The following is a 22,148-nucleotide window of genomic DNA, read 5'->3' as shown; positions in this document are numbered from 1 at the left end:
ATCCAATATGTTGAAGTATCATTGTCTATCTAGAATGCCATGTTTCTATCAATTCAAGCGGTTTCTTTCTTTGTTGGAATATTTAATGATAAAATTATTTAGGAGATGGTTGTAGGGATTTTGTGCATGTATACAATTATTACATCTTAATTCACATAATGTTTTGGTTTCTCCCCAGTACCATAAAGGTAAGCAATTAGCAGTTTTGGCAATTTTGTTGTTTAGGCTAGCAGCATTGGTTCCTTCATTTGTAGTTGATCTTGACCTTTCTTATCTTCTTTGGAGGATGTGTTGAGATGTATTTTGGTTTTAGTTATTATTTGGGTTGATCTACAACCTATTTTATTTTATGATACTTGTGTTTTAAGTTGTCCTATATTGCATCACACGTTTCATCTAAAAGTCTTTTTGGAGTGGACCTAATTAGCATTGACGTAATGAAGAGGCTATTTAAAGAAGAAGAAATTATTTGTGAAATGTATCCAGTGAATAAGAACTGTATCATTTGAGTATGAATTGTTCAAAGTCAGTATGATGGATTAATTGTGCTAAAAAGGGATTGCAACATTAGCATATGATAAATGATTTTCTTATATTCGTCCAACTTATGTTTTCTCATTCAATATTCCATATATCTTGATAGAAGATTGTGTGTCTCCTCAATAAGTCCATATTTCTTTATATATTTCTCAACAAGTCCATCATGAAACAGTGAGCTTCCTTAGGTAGTGATCCTTAAAATAAACATTGTAACTTGTTCATTTATATTGTGAGATAGCTCTCACCATGGTTTTCCCATTATTGGGTTTTCCACATAAAAATATTGGTGTTATAGTGTGGTGCATTCTTTGTTTCTATGTATTTATTTTAGTGGATCAGGCTTAATGTTTAATTTGCAAATTGATGTTTAATTTTACATCATTGTTGATCCACCCCTTGCCTCTTAGCATTTGGGTATGTTCAACACATGAAGGGTAAAACAGGAGTACAAATGAAATGGGATAATGTTTTGAGGTTGTAGAGAGTGAAAAATAGGAAAATACCATTGGATAAAGTAGAGTAATGGATCCAAAACAATTAGAAAGTCTACAGATATTTTTGAGTTTGGCTCAAGAAACCTTTTTTTCTTTATACCATGGGTGTCTAATGAAGGAGCTTTCATTGTCAATGGCAACCCTCATCAACCAAAAAGAGAGTGTGATTTAAATTTTTCTAAGGTTTGGTGATTTTTTTGTGTGAGAAAATGAATTACATCATCTCGGCCAAAATATTCTCTAGTATTTGATCATCTATTGATGTTTTAGCAATTTTTTATGTGAAAAAAGTGTAAGAGAAAAAATTTAATGTTTAAATTTGCTACTTTTCAAAGTTTGGTGTGGAATTCCTGGGATTGGGAGTTCCAAGAAAAGACATAATTAATTACTCGTAAAAAAAAGGGTTTCCAATTGTAAGTTCCCATGTGCTTCTTTCAAAGTTTTTATATTTCAGGCCCTATGTGGGAGGAGTGGGAAAGTAAGAATAATCTATCGTTTTAGCATATTGAAAAAAGGCTATTTTGAAATATTAAAATTAATTTAATGATGGGATTTAATATGTTTTAGAGTATTTGGTTGTGTATTTAAAATAGGACTAAGATTTGGGCTTTTGAAGAGCTTTGATGCATTATTGATTTAAAAATTTAATGGGTGATTTTCTGAGAAGTGGGATTTTTCTAGGAGTAAGAGTGGATTTTGGAAGGTGATTTTACCTTTTCCTTGCAGGTTTTAAGAGGTTTTGTAGCAAAAACATGGTTTTAGAAAGCCATTGTTAAATAATTACATATCTAAACGAAGATTTGCACGTTGGAGAGCTTAAATTTCTAGTGAGAAGAGCTAGTTTGGAGAAGATAATTTTGAAGCCTGTTATACATGATTCTAAATATTGTTGGACTGATTATAAATCAGATTTTAGGTATTTTTATCAGCCCATGAGGCTGCAATATTATGTTATATCATATTGTAGAGACATAGTATCATTTCAGGAGATGTTGAATAGAGAGATCTAGTTATGTTTTCAAATTTTCTACTCTTATTCTCCTCATTTTTTGAGATTGATTTGATATTGTTTTGTGGATTTTAGAGAGTTTTTTTGTGTGTGTAAACCTTCTTGAATCATTAGTATCAGAGTGATTAATCATAAGTGTATAAATAGATCGTTGAAGAGAGGCATTGTACACCAAGACTGTGAGTGTGGGTTGTGAGAAGAATTTATTCCAAGAGGAGCCCCATTAGATATGGGTAGAGGTGAAGGCAAAGGTGGAGGTAGAAACCCTCAAGATGTTGTCCATGAAGATGATTTTAGATCCTTGATAAGGAAAGTTGAAACTTTACAGGAAGCGCTATGTAGAGGTTTTAAGAAAAGGAGAAGAGAACCTAAAAGTGAAGAAGATGAAAAACATTTAGAAACATCTAGCTAGTCATTCAAGTGGTGGAAGAAATGTAGTAGAGACAATTGATAATGACCCTTTTTTGGTTGCACATTCAAGAATAGGAAAGAGACATTTTTTATGTTCAAAATATAAATGGAAATTTGAATGTAGAGGAGTTAGTAGTTTAGTTCAATGAAATGGAGGAATACTTCAAGTTTTAGGAGATTGTAGACCCTGATAGAGTAAAGATTGCTAAGACAAAATTAAAAGGTAATGCAAATATATGGTGGAGAGAAGATCAACTAGATAGATGAAGAAGAGGAAAGGGAAAAATTACAAGGTGGGATAGAACAATTGAGAAAATGAAGAAGCATTTTTTTCTAATGAATTTTAAATTTGAAATACTAAAGAAACTGCACGGGTTGAGACAAGAAACAAAATCAATCAAGGAGTACACTCAAGAGTTTCATAGTCTCTTGATTAAAATGGCACATTCCAGCAAGGAGTAAGTAGCAAGATACATCAATGGACTTAAGCCAAGCATTCAGGAAGAACTTAGCCTGGTAAGACTTCTTAAATTGAAGAGGCTTATCAAAAATAATTAGAAGTTGAGGAAAATTTAAATAAAAAAATTTAGAATAAACAAAAAGGGAAGGGTGGGGCTTATGTGTAGCAAGCAGAGGAAAAGCAAAAGAATGAAGACACTACGGGTAGCCAAAATGAAAGAGGAGAGAACTCAAATCAATCCCCTAAATAAAATTCTAGAGGAAGAGGTAGATTGGGACAAGGATTTGGAAAAGGAAACTACAAGATAACTTGTTCCAGATGTGGAGAAGGACACAAAGCATATGAATGCCCATAACATGCGAAGACAAGTAGGAAGACTGAAAATAATGCAAGAATTGGAAATGTTACTGAGGATGCAGAATCATCACATTCAAAAGAAGTTGAAAGAGGAGAAACCTTTGTGACCAAAAAATCCTAAATGAATCAGAGGAATGCATTATATCAAAGAAAAAGTTGATTAGGAACAAGGTGTAAGTGTGAAGGTAAGGTTTGCAATATTATTATTGGTGGAGCTAGCATTAATAATTCGGTTTATGGGGAGATGGTTAATTAGATACAATTGGAAACAAGAAGCAACCTACATCCTTACAAGATTACGTGGTTGCACGATGATCACAAAGCCATGGTAAGTGAGCAATGTTTGGTAAAATTCAAGATAGGGAATTATTATGATGAAATTTTGTGTGATGTTATGCAAATGGATGTTTTCAATATGTTGTTGGGTAAGCCTTGACAATTCGATAGAGGAGCTATACATGATGGTTATACAAACACTTACTCTTTCATTAAAGATGGAGTTCGACCTAAACTAGAACCATTGGATGAGGAAGGAGAAAAGGTGAGTAATCATACTAGTATTTGTTTGATTAATGAATTGAAAGATTTAGTGAATGCAGACGAAGTTGAAAAGGATGATTTTCTATTGTGTGTTGAAGTGGTTGAAAGAGAATGGAATGAATTAATTTTAAGTAGAACAAAGGTTGTAGCAGAAGGTGAGGTAAAATCATATTTTACTAGTTTCTTTGATGAGAATGAGAATGAGAAGATAGATAAAATTATTGCAACAATAGATAATTTTGATCAAACTTAATTTGAGGGACATGATGTGGAGTTCGATGAACTTTTTTTTAGAACAATGAAGAAGAAGGTCCCTTAATTAGTGATATTGATTCCTTGTTAAAAAATGAGTAAATTGAGTCTCTTGAATATTGTACTAACATTTTTTAGGGTGAAGGAAACTAGGTTGCAGCGGTAGTATGTCTTTTGGAAGGAATTGAAATAGTGAAAATTCATGGAAGCAAGGTAGAAGGAGACTGAAAAGTTAAAATAGAAAAAGAGGTAATGGGAGGCCTTATTTCATCGAAAAGGTGTAAATTCAATTGTTTTTATCTAATTTTAATAGAGTGTATTGGTGGGAAATCAAATTTGAAAATTTGAATTTCGTGAAGGGTTGAAGAGGAGTAAGGATGAAAGGGAATAATATTGTGAGGTTGTGGAAAGTGAAGAGAAAGAAAATAGAATTCAACAAAGCAAATAAATGGATCTAAAACAAGCATGAGGTCTACAAATATTTATGAGTTCGACTCAAGAAACATTTTTTTCTACCATGGGTGTTTGATATATAGGAGCATCCATGGTCAATGGCAATTGTTATCAACCAAAAAGAGAGTGTGATTGTAATTTTTCTAAGGTTTGGTAATATTGTTGTAGGAGAAAATAAATCACATCATTTAGGCCAAAAAAAAATTTAATATTTGGTCATCTATTAATGTTGTAGCAAGTTTTCATGTGGACAAAGCGTAGATGGAAAATTACAAATGTTTAAATTTTCTAATTGTCAAAATTTGGTGTGGGATTATTGGGAGTTTCAAGCAATGTTGTCATTCATTGCTCCTAGAAAATAGGGATTCCAATTCTGAGTGCCCATTTGGTCCTTTAAATTAATTTTTATTAAGTCCTATCGAGGAGTGGGAATGCAAGAGGAATTTATCATTTTAGCATACTGAAAAAGGGACATTTTCGAATATTAAATGCATTTAATGATGGGAATAAATGGATTTTAAAGGATTTGGTCATGGCATTTTTAATGGGACCAAATTTTGGGCTTTCAGAGAACTTTGATGTATTATTGATTTGGCAATTTTGTGGTTAATTTTCCCAGAAGTGGGATTTTTGTAAGTGTTAGTGTGGATTTTGGAAGGAGGTAATTTTTCCTTTTATTTGCAAATTTTGAAGAGTTTTTGTAGTAGTATTTCCTTAGGAAGCCATTGTCAAAGATGTCTAGGTCCACATGAAGATTTGCAAGTTGGAGAGTTGAGATTGACAGTGAGAAGAGCCAATTTGGAGAAGGAATTTTTGAAGCTTATTCTTCATGATTCTAAATCATATTTTATGTGTTTTATTAGCCCATAAGGCTGAAATATTATGCCATTTCATACTGTAGAGACATGGTCTCATTTCAAGAGTAGTTGAATAGAGAGATCTAGCTATGTTTTCATATTTTCTACACTTGTTCTCCTCGTTTTTTGAGATTGATTTGTTATTGGTGTGTGGGTTTGAGAGATGGTTTTGTGTGAGTGTCAAAAATTCTTGCATTAGTGGTATAAGAGCGAGTAATCCTAAGTGTATAAAAAAACCACCAAAGAGAGGTAGCTTACACTAGGACTTGTAAGGAAATTTGTAGCCATCTTTATGACAATTTCCACATAGCCCATTTTAGATTTTAATCAAATCAACACATAAAATCCATATGCAAAAAATAGACAACATACCCATGAAAATGTGACACAAGATATACCTTGGGAAAACCCTCATGAGGGAAAAACCCATCCTCCAAAAGCATCATCCACCATGTATTATCAGCAATGTGTCCATTACAATACAACTATGGAAAGCTTATGAAACCCTAAAACCCAGCCATAACCAAGCGCTCTATGTGACCAAGAATGAATCCACACATCCCATGCCATGTTTTCTCCTTCACAAATGCTAACCTAGCTAACTGACCAACCCAAACAACTACCCTTGTGGTTGCTTTTATAAACACAAGCTCCCACAAAACCACCAAGTGGTATTACATCAAAACCATGTGCCCAAAACCATGTGACAATAAAATATAATATTTTTCCTACCTACCCCTTGACCCACATTCAATATTGGGTACATCACAATTATATTCCCCAATATAAAATAAATACAATATAATAATACCAATGTCTCAATACAACTCATCAAGTGGTTACAAGAATATTCCAACAAAATCTCTACATGTTGCACGTCCATCTAGGTGCTCCTAGGTGCAACAATACAATATGATATTACAATATAAATCTATGTCCACCTCACACAATAATAAAATAATACAACAATAAAACATTATTATGCAAGGTGTACAACACCATTTTCGCAACAGGACTGTGACTGTGGGTTGTGAGAAAAATGCTTCCAAGAGGAGCCCCACAAGGTAGGGGTAGCAATGGAGGCAAAGGGGCAAGCAGAAACAATTCAAATGTTGTCTAGGTAGATGATTTTATAGCCTTGAGAACGGAGGTTGAAACTTTACAAGAAGAGCTATGTAGAGATTTTGAGCAAAGGTGAAGAGAACCTCAAAATCAAGAAAATGAAGAATATTCAAAAAAATCTATTTAGTCAAATGGTCGAAGAAATGCAGCAAAGGCAGTTGCTAATGACCCTTTATCGATTGCACTTCCAAGACTAGGAAACAGACCCAAGTTTGATGTAAATTTTTTTGTGAAAATTTAAATGTTGGGGAGTTCATAGATTAGGTCAATGTCATGCAGGAATAATTTCAGTTTGAGGAGATTGAAGACCCTAACAAATTAAAGTTTGCTAAGACAAAAATAAAAGGGAATGCAAATATATGGTGGAGAGAAGTTCAACTAGACAGAGGAAAAAGAGGATAGGGAAAACTTACAAGGTGTGATAGAATGGTTGAGAAACTGAAGAAGTGAATTATTTCAATGGATTATGAGTACGAATTACTAAATAAAATGCATGGATTGAGACAAGGAACAAAATCACTTAAGGAGTATAATGAGGAGTTCCATAGTCTCTTCATTAGAATAGGACATTTAGATGTTAGGGAGGAGAAAGTATCAAGATACGTCAATGGACTGAATCCAAACACTAATGAAGAACTTACTTTGTTAAGACTTCCTAGTATTGAAGACGCTTGTCAATTTTGTTTAAAAGTTGAGGGAAAGTTAAAGGAAAATTTCATAATAAAAAAAATAGGAAGGGTAGGATTTATGTGCAGCAAAATGAGGAAAAAGGGAAGAATGAAGACACTAAGGACAGCCAAAGTGAAAGAGGAGAGAACTCATATCAATCCCATCATTATAATTCGAGAGGAAGAGGGAGATTAGGACAAGGATTTGGAAAAAGACACTACAAGATAACTTCTTTTAGATGTGGAGAAGAGGACATAAGGCATATGAATGTCCAAAACATGGAAAGACAAATAGAAAGACTAAAAATAATGCGAGAATTGCAAATTTTATTAAGGATGCAGAAACATCATGTTCAGATAAAGTTAAAAGAGGAGAATCCCTTGTGACCAAAAGATCCTTAATGAATTAGAAGAATGCATCAGATCAAACCAAAAGGTTATTCAAAACAAGGAGTAAGTGTGTGTTGGCAACAATGCAGCAAACTGAGAGGGGAGGGGGTAAATTAGTTTGCTCACAAACCCTACACAACTCAAACCTAAATTCAAATTTGATAATAAACAGTAAAAGCATGAATCAACATTACATCAATAACACACATAACACCAAGATTTTTGACATAAAAAACCCGGTTAAGGGAAAAACCACGATGGGAACCTACCCACAATGAGATAATACCCTGTTAGGAGTAAATGTAAATATTACAACTGGGAATGTGTTGGCAACATGAAGGAATTGATTATGTGTTGCATTGATGTTGAAACACTAGTTGTTATGGTTGTTTACCGACTTTCAGTAGAAGGATTGGATTGGGAAGATTATCAGTTGATTATCACCAGTATGATCTGAATGATGGAATAAGTTTGTATGAATGGTTCATATGCTTCTAAAGTATGTTTCAGTCGGTTAGTATTGACTTGATGATCGGATGCTATCTTAGGTTCTAGCAATCCTGCTTTGTAGGTCTGGTAAGGGTTTCACCGATAGAGCTTTATTGAAGATCTTTGATGTAATGCATAAGTGGTGTTGGTGCAACTTCTAGAAGGGATTCGGGTTGTTTATGGTGATTGTGTTTGTGCCTCGACTGATTGGTGTCATTTCTTTGGCATTTGTGGATCTAATTTAGGTCTGGTGCTATCTAGGTTATGGACCGGTTTCATGAAACGTGTTGTTGGATCCTTCTGATGCACTTTTGGGATGTTTTATTGATTGGATGATGTTTGTTTGGTGTTAGGCTGACATGTTTTATGATTTTATTTCAGGATTATGTAATGGATCTATTGAATTATCATTTTGGTGGCTGACCTAATTGTTTAGGTCCAGGGCTTGTATAAATATTTGTAAGATCTCATTATAGATCATAAGCAAGGAGCGAATAATGTAATAATCATTTGTGCAGAGGATTTGGTAGATCATAGGTGATTGATTTGGGTTTATTTAAGAGGTTTTAGACCTCTGGTATTGAGCTTAACCGGAATTGTAATCTGGCATGTTTAATGCTATCACAGGTAGTTCTTCTTTTCAGATTGTAGTATTGTAATTTGAGGTGGCTGACCTCTTTTGTAGTCAGTGAGACTCCATTGTGATGAGCAGTGTGCCTTCCTGCATGTGCTAGCCCCTATTGTAATCATATACTTTCTGTAGAAGTATCATTTGACTATGGGTAGGATTTCCCACCATGGTTTTTCCCTTTATCGGGTTTTCCACGTACAAATCATAGTGTTATGTGTTATGGTTGCATGGTATTGATTCTCTGGTTTTCAATTATGCTTTAATGCTTTATCAGTTATTTCGGTATTTGTTTTCTTATATTTCGGTAAAAGGTTTTAAGTGTTTTAATTCACATAATCTGTTGACAACTGATTCACCCCCATGTCAGTTGTCCACCGATTATCCTAACAATTGGTATCAAAGCCTGGTCCTCTTTTTGCAGAAGCCTAACCGCTTTAGGAAGATCTTATGGCAACTAATAGTTCAGCTACTATTTACCGGAAGGACTGCCCTAGGCTTGATGGAACAAACTATGGAGTATGGAAAATTATGGAGACTCATTTAAGATGCATTGGAAAGTAAAATTGGGAAATAACTCAGAAAGTTTACACTCCTCATGATCCGGCATCTGGCAATCCTGCATCGGCAGACTTGGATAAGAACATTGAAATGACTGCAGAGCTAGAGAAGCCCTCTCAAGCGCCTTATCAGATCAGCAGATCATGGGATTATCAGATAAATCATCGGTAAAAGCTATATGGGACAAGTTGGAGACTCTGAATGAAGGTGATCCCATTGTTAAAATTGCAAAACTTGAATGTTACCAGGTAAGATATGAAAACTTCAAGATGGAGGAAGATGAAAGAATTTATGCATTCATGGAAAGGGTAAATGAAATTGTATTAGGAATTCAGTGTTGTGGTGGATCTCTGAGCGAGGAAGATATTGTTTCAAAAGTATTGAGGCTTTTGCCACCGGTATATAAGATGAAGGTAACTACAATTAATGAGCTAAGAACCATGCCTAATTCTTATGTTAAGAGAGATACTCTTGTTGGGAAGATATCTTCTTTTGAGCTTGAAGAATTTGGTCCTCCAGGAGCTGCAAAGATTGATACTACATTTAAGGCATCTACATCATCAACCGGCAAGCAAGATTGGAAAGTTTTGTATGCAAAGGAATTGGAAGAGATTAGGAAAGAAGATGAAGAGCTTGAGCAACTTGAAGGCCTATTTTATAGAAGGATACCTAAAGGTCCAACAAGAAGTAAGTATGAAAGAAAATCTCCCTTCAAATGTTTTGCATGTAATAAGATAGGTCATTTTGCATCTAGATGTCTTGAAAGGAATTCAAAATTGGAAGAAAGAACAAGAAGATCTTTTAAGCCTAACCCTGAATATCAGATCAAGCATAAGTACAGGAGAAACAAAAAAACATGCTACTATGCTGATGAGGAAGGAGTAACGGATGACTCAGAGGAAGAACTGGCAGGAGATTTAGCTAGTGGATCCGGCAATGGAAGAGACTAGGTATTTTATGCTATGAAGGAAGATGATCCGGAACCAATTATCAAAAATGAGGAAAAGGCCCTTGCAGCAAAAGTTGAAGACAAAGATGAATGGGTAATAGACAGTGGATGTTCTCATCATAAGATAGGAAACAAAAGAAATTTTCTAACCCTGCAAGAATTTGATGGTGGTCAAGTCAAATTTGGTAATAACAAAGCATGCATGATCAAAGGAAGAGGAACCATTTCATTGGATGGTAAGCATAACACTGAAAATGTCTATCATGTTGAAGGTGTGAAGCATAATCTTTTGAGTGTAGGACAATTGGTAGACAGAGGATTTCAATTACAATTTAAGGATGGAAAGTGCAAAATCATTAGCAAATCAGGATTGGAGATTGCAAACGGTACACAGACAAAAGGTAACATCTTTCATTTGAACTCCGGTGAAAAAATATGTTTGATTGCACATATTGATGAAAGTTGGCTATGGCATAAGAGGTTGTCATAAATTTCGATGGCATTGTTAAGGCCAGTTCAACTAAGGTAGTTAGAGATTTACCTAAGATTGTGAAGCCTCATAATCCGGTATGTAAGGAATGTCAAATGGGTAAACAAATTAGAACTTCTTTAAAGAGCATACCTGATAAATCTAATGATATTCTTGATTTGATTGATATTGACCTATGTGGTCCTGCTAGTACAAGAAGCTTTCAAGGAGATAGATATTCCATGTTAAACATTGATGACTATTCTAGAATAATGTGGGTTGCTTTTCTAAGGGAGAAATTTGAAGCCTTTGAGAAATTCAAGATCTTTAAAGCTATGGTTGAGACAGAGACAGGGATGAAAATCAAGTGTTTGAGATCAGATCAAGGTGGTGAATTCACATCCGGTGAATTCAACAGCTATTGTGAGAAAAATGGCATTAGGAGATAGTTATTTGCACCCCGGACACCTCAGCAAAATGGCATTGTGGAAAGAAAGAACAGAACCATTTTGGGTGTAGCCAAAACCATGATGATGGAAGCTAATTTGTCTCATATCTACTAGAGAGAAGCAGTAAGTAAAGAGGTTTATACATTCAACGGAATTCATATCAAAGGAGACACCGGTAAGACACCTTATGAATTATGGTTTGGTCATTCCCCTACTCTTAAGTATTTCAGAATCTTTGGAAGTAAGTGTTATATCAAAAGAGATGATTCCATTGGAAAGTTTGACCCTAGATGTGATGAAGGAATATTTATTGGTTATTCAACTAAGAGAAAAGCATATAGATGTTATAACAAAAGATTGCAAAGAATTGTGGAGAGCACTAATGTGAAAGTGGATGAGCAGCACAAAGACCAAGCTAAATCTTATGACAAAGAACCGGCAGTGGAAATGATCATAACTAATCGGGTAATTCCTGTACTGCAATAGAATGTTGAACCAGTTACCCCGGCATCATCAAAAAACTCAATTGTAACTGAAGAATAGCAAAGAGAACCTGAAAAACAGAAAACACCAAGGTATGTAAGGCTAAATCATTCTGAAAATCAGATCATTGGAGACAAAAACAAGGGAGTTATGATAAGAAGAAGATTGGCAAATCAAGAGGTATGTTTCATTTCTCATATTGAACCGGCATTAGTAATTCAAGCTTGTAAAGATGAATGTTGAATGAAAGCTATGGAAGATGAATTAGATCAAATAGAAAAAACAATACTTGGACTTTGGTTCCCCGACTTGAAAATAAGAATGTCATTGGAACTAAATGGGTTTTTAGAAACAAACTAAATGAGGCTGGACAAGTTGTAAGAAACAAGGCTAGATTGGTCTACAAAGGATATTCTCAAAAGGAACGAATTGATTATGGTGAAACTTTTGCACCGATAGCTAGAATTGAAGATATTAGACTATTTCTTGCGTATGCAGCATATAAGAACTACAAGGTCTATCAAATGGATGTTAAGTGTGCATTTTTTAATAGAGAACTTGAAGAGGAAGTATTTATTGAGCAACCTGATGGATTTTTACTGACAGGTGACAAAAATATGGTTTGCAAATTAAGGAAAGCCCTATATGGATTAAAAAAGGCTCCTAAAGCTTAGTATGCAAGGTTGGATAAGTATCTTTTGAAGCTTGATTTTATAAAAGGTAATGTTGATAGTAACCTATATTATAAGATCACTAATGATGATATTCTGATCATTGAAGTATTTGTTGATGATAACAATTTTGGAGGTGAAGAAAAATTATGGATGGAATTCTCTGATAATATGAAGAGTAAATTTGAAATGTCTATGACTGGAGAAATAAGATTTTTTCTAGGTTTGCAAATTACTTAGACTGACAAAGGCATCTTTATTTGTTAAACTAAGTATCTAAGGGAATTATTGAAGAAATTTGGTATGGAAAATTCCAAACCGATTAGTACTCCTATGGTTACAAGTGAAAAATTGTCAATTAAAGATGTATCCCCTCCAGTAAATCCTACAAGATATAAATCCATGATTGGTGGTTTGCTATATTTAACTCAGACTAGACTGAATATAATGAATGCAGTCAGTATTGTATCAAGATTTCAAAGTAATCCAAGAGAAAATCATGAAAGTGCAATAAAAAGGATATTTCGGTATTTGCAAGCAACAACTGAATATGGTTTATGGTACCCTAAAGATGATGACTTTACTTTATGTGCATATACAGATGTAGATTGGGCAGGTGATGTTGATGACCAGAAGAGAACATACAATGGAGCATTCTTTCTTAGGAAGAAGTTGGTTTCATGGATCAGCAAGAAGCAGTCATGCATTTCTTTATCTACTGTTGTAGCTGAATATGTTGTAGCCACAACTAATTGCACTCAAGTTCTATGGATGAAGCAGATGTTGAAGGATATACAAGTGAGTTGTAATGATCCGGTTGTTATTCATTGTGATAACTCTGCAGCTATTGACATATCAAAGAATCTGGTATTTCACTCCAAGACTAAGTACATATCAATCAAGTATAACTTTTTGAAAGAAAAGGTGGAAGCAAAAGAAGTCAGATTGGTTTATGTGAACACTAAAGAACAGATAGCAGACATCTTCACTAAACCTTTGTCTCGGGAATCATTTGAGTATTTGAGAGACAAATTGGGGGTTTCTACCCCTCCGGTAGAGACTTAAATGATGTAGATGTGCATCAGTCTGGTATGCATTATCAGAGCTATCTTTTGCTCTGGATTGATGAAATAATGCTACTACTCAGGGGGAGTAGTCAGCCTTGAGATTTAGAGTTTTTCATATTCTGTTTGATATATATGTCATATCTTTGGCATTGTTGTCAAAGGGGGAGGAATATATGTGAAAACCCATTGCTATTTATTTTTCAGATTGATTGCACTCCTCATGGGGAGTTTAGCGGTGAGTTTGGTATTAATTGGTGCAGAGCTTCATTGCTATATCATTTTATGGGAGATTGTTGGTTGTCTTCCATAGGGGGAGACTTGTTTGGCATTTCTTGGCACTTGGATTTTTTTACATATAGTGTTTCCATCAATGCCAAAGGGGGAAAGTGTTGAAAATATGAAGGAATTGATTATGTGTTGCATTGATGTTTTGTCATTGATGTCAACACTAGTTGTTATGGTTGTTTACTGGCTTCCAGTAGAAGGATTGGATTGGGAAGATTATCAGTCGATTGTCATCAGTATGATCTAAATGATGGAATAAGTTTGTATGAATGGTTCATATGTTTTTGAAGTATGTTTCAATCAGTTGGTATTGACTTCATGACCAGATGCTATCTTATGTTCTAGTAAGCTTGCTTTGTAGGTCTGGTAAGGGTTTCACCGGCAGAGCTTTATTGAAGATCTTTGATGTAATGCATAAGTGGTGTTGGTGCATCTTCTAGAAGGGATTCAAGATGTTGAAGGTCATTGTGTTTGTGCCTCGACTGATTGGTATCATTTCTTTGGCATTTGTGGATCTAATTGAGGTCTAGTGCTATTTAGGTTATGGATCGGTTTCATGAAACGTGTTGGTGGATCCTTCTGATGCACTTCCGGGATGTTTTATTGATTGGATGATGTTTGTTTGGCAATAGGCCGACATGTTTTATGATTTTATTCCAGGATTATGTAATGGATCTATTGAATTATCATTTTGGTGGCCGACCTAATTGTTTAGGTCCAAGGCTTCTATAAATATTTGTAAGATCTCATTGTAGATCATAGGCAAGGAGCGAATAATGTAATAATCATTTGTGCAGAGGATTTGGTCGATCATAGGTGATCAAGTTGGGTTTATGTAAGAGGTTTTAGACCTCTGGTATTGAGCTTAACCAGAACTGTAACCTGGCATGTTTGATGTTATCACAGGCAGTTCTTCTTTCCGGATTGTAGTCCAAATATTTTGAGGTGGTTGACCTCTTTTGTATTCAGTGAGACTCCATTATGATGATAAGTGCGCTCTAGGCAGTGTGCCTTCCTGCATGTGCAGACCCCTATGTAATCATATACTTTCTGCAGAAGTATCATCTAACTGTGGGTAGGATTTCCCACCGTTGTTTTTCCCTTTACCAAGTTTTCCATGTACAAATCATGGTGTTATGTGTTATGGTTTCATGGTATTGATTCTCTAGTTTTCAATTATGCTTTAATGCTTTATCAGTTATTCTGGTATCTGTTTTCTTATATTTCGGTAAAAGGTTTTAAGTGCTTTAATTCACATAATCTGTTGACAATTGATTCACCCCCCCCCCCCTCTCAGTTGTCCACCAGTTATCCTAACATAATGCACATGCATTTAGGCACACTGCCTAGAGCTCGCTGCTCAAACACAAGAAGGGCTACAACCCTGAGGAAGGCTCACTGCCTTACATGGATCGCACAACAATATAGATTACATGAACTGTGAAAATAGCATCTCCATATGCCCGATACAGTTCTAGTTAAGCAAATATACCCAAACTCTTCTCTTTCCGCTTCTTCACACTCTTTCGCACTCTTTCGAACTTCTCCTTTTCTACTAAAAGATCAATTCAATTTACGCACATAAAGATACATCTCATAGATAAATATTACATAAATTTATACAAATCATCAACCTATATTTCAAGGTCGGCTAAACCCTCATCACAAATAACAATATAATAACCTCACGCGCTACAACAATACATGCAGACTAAAATAATGTCGGCTAAGACATAGTCTAGACCCAAATCAATACAGCAACAAAGAAACACCACCAAGAATTATGCCTCGATTATCCGCAACACGCTACAACTACCAAAAATGTCGTATAATACAAAGAACACCACCGGATCAAGCAAATGATCAATAACACGCACAACGATCAATACGGACCATCAACATGGATAGGACCCAATCTAGAAATATCCACAAGCAATGTGAATCGCCACAAAAATAACCACAACATCACCACTTACTATAATCTCCATCATCAATATACCAAACCTCAAGAGCACAAGTTAAACTAACTGTCAAACTAAAAGATTCACTTGCAAATTTTCAAATCACGAACCATCTGAAACTTCTACTGAATCAACTAGAGATGAGTATCTCTAAACCCATTAAACCACAACAGCTCATCTACAACACACTAGCCAAACCATTTTTTTCCAGTCTAACTGCAACATTGGAATGCACAGAAGAATATGTTGACATCAATGACAACATATCATTCTAGCAAAATTCTCAGCAATATCCAACAATCTCCCCCTTTGGCATTGATGGCAAAATATGGATGTGAAAAATAATCAATGCAAAGAAAGAAATAAACAACCAACAATCTCTCATAACTCTCAAACAATCTCCCCTGAGATCAGCCCAGGATATAGCGGTTTTTCACATGCATCTCTCCCCCTTTGACATCAATGCAAAAGGCATATACAGCACAAATCTTGATTCTCAATCCCTTTACCAGATAATCTCTCCCCCTTTGATACACACTCTAACAATTTTGAACATCTAAAACACATACTGACTACTCCCCTTGAGTAGCAACCTCACTCATCAATCTGGATCACAAGATATCTCTGAAGTCCATCGAACTGATGCAACTCCATGCATCTTAGTTCTCATCGGGAGGGGAAATCACCCCTAGCTTCTCTCTGAGATACTCTAATGTATCTTTAGGCAAAGGCTTCGTGAAGATATCTACAATATGATCATTTGTAGATACATACTCCAATCTGACTTCCTTCTCATTCACCTTCTCTCTCAAGAAATGAAACTTGATTGATATATGCTTAGTATTTGAAAGCAGCATCGGATTCTTAGAAATATTGATAGCACTTGAATTATCACAGTATAGCAGTAGGCTCATCAAAAGTAACTCTAATATCCTTCAACATCTGCTTCATCCAAATCACCTGAGTATAGTTGCTAGCAGCAGCAATGTATTCAACGTCTGCAGTAGACAAAGATAAAGCATTTTGCTTCTTACTCATCCATGAAACCAATTTCTTGCCCAAGAAAAATGCACCACCACTAATAATCTTTTTATCATCAACATCACCTGCCCAAACAGCATCAGTAAAAGAACTCAAAGTAAAATCATCATCTCTAGCATACCACAAACTAAAATCAATTGTCCCTTTCAAATATCTAAAAATTCTTTTTACAGAAACAACATGAGATTCCTTAGGATCAGCTTGAAATCTAGCAACAAGACATACAACATTCATAATATCAAGTCTATTCTGAGTCAATTACAATAAACCACCAATCATAGATCTGTATCTAGTATGATTTGCTTTCGGAGAATCATCATCCTTTGTCAAATTACATCCAGTCACCATAGGTATACCAACAAGCTTTGAATCATCCAAACCAAACTTCTTCAACAATTCATTCATATACTTAGATTGAGATAAATAAAAAATACCTTAATCCAACTGAGTAATTAGAAATCCCAAAAAGAATTTCATCTCACCTATCATAGACATCTCAAACTCATTTTGCATATCATCAACAAACTTCTTACACAAACTATCATTTCCACCAAAAATAATATCATCAACAAAAACTTCAACAATTAAGATGTTATCATTTTCAATCTTGAAGTACATATTACTGTCAGTAGTACCTTTATTAAATTCAATCTTCATCAAATACTTATCCAATATGGCATACCAAGCTCTCAAAGCTTGCTTCAATCCATACAGTGCTTTCTTCAACCTGCAAACCATATCTTTCTGATCTCTCAATTGAAAACCATCTGGTTTCTCAATCTAGACTTCTTCTTCTAGCTCACCATTAAGAAAGGATAACTTGACATCCATCTGATACACTTTGAAATCTCTGTAAAAAGCATAAGCAAGAAATAATCTAACAGCTTCAATTCTAGCTACCGGAGCAAAAGTCTTTTCAAAATCAATACCTTCCATCTGAGAATAACCCTTACAAACAAGTCTTGCTTTATTCCTAACAACTTCACCTTGCTCATTCAATTTATTCCAAAACACCCATTTAGTTCCAATTGCATTCTTATCCTTAGGTCTGGGAACTAAAATCAATGTATTATTCTTTTCAATTTAATTCAACTCTTCTTCCATATATTTAACCCAATTTTCATCTTTACAAGCTCCATCAACATCTTTAGGTTCAATCTTAGAAATCAAGCAATACTCTTCAGCAACTCTTCTCCTAGTCATCACACCTCTATTCTTATCACCTATAATATGATTCGTTGAATGATTTAACCTTACATACCTAGGAGCCTTAGGATTTTCATGATTTTTCAGACTCTTGAGCTCTTTCTTTTGCACTAGCTTCTCTTTCATTCTCTGGCTTTTCCAAAGCAATCTGAACTTGGATCTAGGTTTGCACATGCTTTCCTTTATTTGCACTGACAATCTGATCATCCGAATCATATCTAGAGCACCTGGGTTGATATTCATTTCCTTCATCCACCTTCACATTAGCACCTTCAACCATCTTCCTCAATCTCTTATTATAACACTGGTAGGCTTTGCTCTTAGTAGAATAACCAAGAAAGATTCTTTTATCACTTCTAGCATCAAACTTCCCTAGATCTTCATCTCTTCTAATATAGCATTTACTACCAAAAATTATGAAATATCTAACTGTAGGAGCATGACCAAATATAACTCATAAGGAGTCTTATTGGTATCACCTTTGATATGCACCCGGTTGAGAGTGTATAAAGCAGTACTCACAACTTCTTTCCAATAGATATGTGAAACACTTCCTTCAATCCTCATGGTTCTAGCAACTTCTTGAATTGTCATGTTCTTCCTCTCCACAATACCATTTTGCTAAGGGGTCTGTAGAGCAGATAACTGTCTCTTCACAAAAAGAATTGAACTCACCAATAGTAAATTCTCCACCTCTGTAAGATCTCAAACACTTCAGGTTCAAACCAGTCTCTGTCTCAACCATAGCCTTGAAAATATTGAACTTCTCAAATGCTTCAAACTTCTCCCTTAAGAAACTAACCCACATCACCTTTGAATAGTCATCAATCAACAACAAGAAATGCATGTCACCCTACAAGCTTCTCACTCTAGAAGGACCACACAAATCAATATGCACAAGATCTAATATCCCATTAGAAGTATAGTGTTTTCTTTTGAAAGAAACTCGTGTCTACTTCCTTAACTGGCATTCCTTACATACCGAGTTAGTAGGCTTTACAATCTTAGGCAGATCTCTTACAGCTTGAGTGGAACTTATCTTAACCATGCAGTCAAATTTACAGAACACATATTTTTATGCTATAACCAACTTTCATCACTCTGAGCAATCAAACAACTTTTACCTTTAGTCTTTGTACTTAATGCAATTTCAGTTCCGGACCTACTCAAGATCTTACATTTACCATTCTTGAATTGCAAGTCATATCCCTTATCAACCATCTGTCCAACACTCAAAAAATTATTCTTCAGACCTTCAACATACAAGACATCATCACTATTATGCTTACCATCAAGAGAAATAGAACCTCTACCACGGATTATACCAGCTTTATCATCTCCAAATATCACTACACCACCATTATACTTTTCCATACTCACAAACTTACTCTTATCACCTGTCATATGATGAGAGCACCCGCTATCAATAACCCATTCATCTTTCTCTTCAGTTTTAGCAGCCAAAGCTTTCTCTTCAACAATGTAGCTAGTAGAATCAGCAGTCACCAAATCATCTTCCTTGATAGCAATGAACACCCACTCATCTCTTGAATTTCCTTTCTCGGACTCATCATCACTCACACCTTCATCAGCAACAAAATAACACTTTTTCTGATATTTAGGCCTATAGGGCTTAAATGGCTTCTTAGAAACTCTTTCTAGACACCTTGAGGCAAAATGTCCTATCTTATTGCATGAAAAACATTTAAGAGGCAACTTTCCTTCATACTTACCAGCACCTTTAGGCAATCTTCTAGCAATCAAGGCTTCAAGCTCTTCAAGCTCTCTCATTTCCTTCTCATATCTGGATACTCTTGTAGAACTTTCTCCCGGATCATATTTCTGCTTCCCGGATATAGTAGATTTAAAAAAAGACTCGGATTTAGGAGGGGTTTCACCAAACTTGCTCAACTCAAAAGCAGTGAGCTTACCAATCACCATGTCTCATGTCACATCTGTCACTATCTGCATTTCTTCAATAGCAGCAGTTGTATGCTTCTAAGCAGGAGGCAAGGATCTCAACACCTTAGCAACAATCTCAGATTCTTCCAATACACCACTGGCACATCTGATGTTCAACACAAGCTCATTCACTTTCTGCATAAAGGAGGTAATGTTCTCATCTTCACCCATCTTCAGGATTTCATACTTTCCCTTCAATCTCTGCAACTTAGCAACTTTCACATGACTATCACCTTCATACAAAGTCTCTAGCTTCTTCCAGATCTCATGAGCAGTCTGCAAATCCATCACATTAGTCATCTTAGAATCGGATAAGGCATTCAACAATGCTTCCTTAGCTCTAATATTGAATTCATCTTCATTTATCTCATTCAGAGTGGTAGGACCATTCTAAGGAGCATTATACACATTCTTAGTAATCTTCCAATAGTTCACCAATGCATCTCAAATGACATTCCATCCAGTTCTTCCAGAGAATATAATTCATTCCATCAAACCTCAGACTATCCTTCTTAAAAGCAAAGGTTGGCATCTCAGATCTCCTCAAGCGATCAAGCTTCTTCCGGAGGATTTAGCTTTGATACCAATTGTTGGCAACAATGTAGCAAAGTGAGAGGGGGGGTGAATCAGTTTTCTCACAAACTCTACACAACTCAAACTTAAATTTAGATCTAATAATAAACAGTAAAAGCATAAATCAACACATCAATAACACACATAACACCAAGATTTTTTACATAGAAACATGGCTAAAGGGAAAACCACGGTGGGAACCTACCCACAATGAGATAATACCCTATTAGGAGTAAATATAAATATTACAATGGGGAATGCACATGCATTCAGGCACACTGCCTAGAGCTCACTTCTCAAATACAAGAAGGGCTACAACCCTAAGGAAGGCTCGCTGCCTTATAAGGATCGGACAACAATCCAGATTACATGAACTATGAAAATAGCATCTCCATATGCTTGGATACAATTTCGGTTAAGCACATATACTCAAACTCTACTCTTTCCACTTCTTCACACTCTTTCGCACTTCTCCTTTGCTATTGAAAGATCAATTCAATGTACACACATGCAGATACATCTCAAAAATGAATATTACATATATTTATACAAATCATCAACCTATATTTCAAGGTCGGCTAAACCCTCATCACAAATAACAAAATAATAACCTCACATGCTACAACAATACATGTGGACCAAAACAATGTCGGCTAAGACATAGTCTGGACCCAAATCAATACCGCAACCAAGAAACACCACCAAGAATTACGCCTTGATTATCAGCAACACGCTACAACTACCAAGAATGTCGCATAACATGAACAACACCACCGAATCAAGAAAATGATCAATAACTCGCACAACGATCAATACAGACCATCAACACAGATAGGACCCGATCTAGAAATATCCACAAGCAACGTGAATGACCACAAAAAAAAACCGCAACATTACCACTTACTAGAATCTCCATCATCAATATACCAAACCTCAAGAACACACGCTGAACTGACTGTCAAACTAAAAGATTCACTTGTGAACTTCCAAATCACAAACCATCTGAATTGATGACACATATGAACGTCCCAAACACTGCCAAATCTGCAAACCAAGATAATGACAATTCTGGAGCAATGCGGGGCACAAACCAGAATACCGAATAACACAAACAACTGAATATCAATCATAATACTGGATCTCATAACTCGATCAAATCATCATGCAAACCTCTGAAACTTCTACTAAATCAACTAGAGATAAGTATCTCTAAACTCAATAAACCGCAACAGCTCATCTACAACACACTGGCCAAACCAACTTATCCAATCTAACTACAACACTGGAATACACAGAAGAATATGTTGACATCAATGACAACACACCATTCCAACAAACTTCTCGACAATATCCAACGATGTGAAGGTAAGGTTTGTAAAATTGTTATTCATGGTGGTAGCATTGATAATTTTGTTTTTGAAATCATAAATAAGTTAGAATTGAAAGAGAGAAGGCACTTGCATCCTTACAGGATTGCATGCTTACAAGATTATCATAAAGACATGGTAAGTGAGCAAAGTTTGATAAAATTCAATATACGAAATTATTATGATGAAGTGTTGTGTGATGTTATACAAATGGATGCTCGCCATATGTTGTTGGGTAAGCTTTGGCAATTTGATAGAGGAGTTATGCATGATGGTTATGTTAAGACATTGTTTGCTTAAAGATGGAATTTGACATAAACTAAAACCATTGGATGAGGAAGGAGATAAGGTGAGTAATCATACTAGTATTTATTTTATTAATGGATTGAAAGAGTTAGTGAATGCAGAAGAAGTTGAAAAGGTTGATTCGCTAA

The sequence above is a fragment of the Cryptomeria japonica genome, chromosome 11, assembly GCF_030272615.1.
Source record: "Cryptomeria japonica chromosome 11, Sugi_1.0, whole genome shotgun sequence".
Classification (NCBI taxonomy): Eukaryota; Viridiplantae; Streptophyta; class Pinopsida; order Cupressales; family Cupressaceae; genus Cryptomeria; species Cryptomeria japonica.
This window is presented reverse-complemented; position numbering follows the sequence as displayed.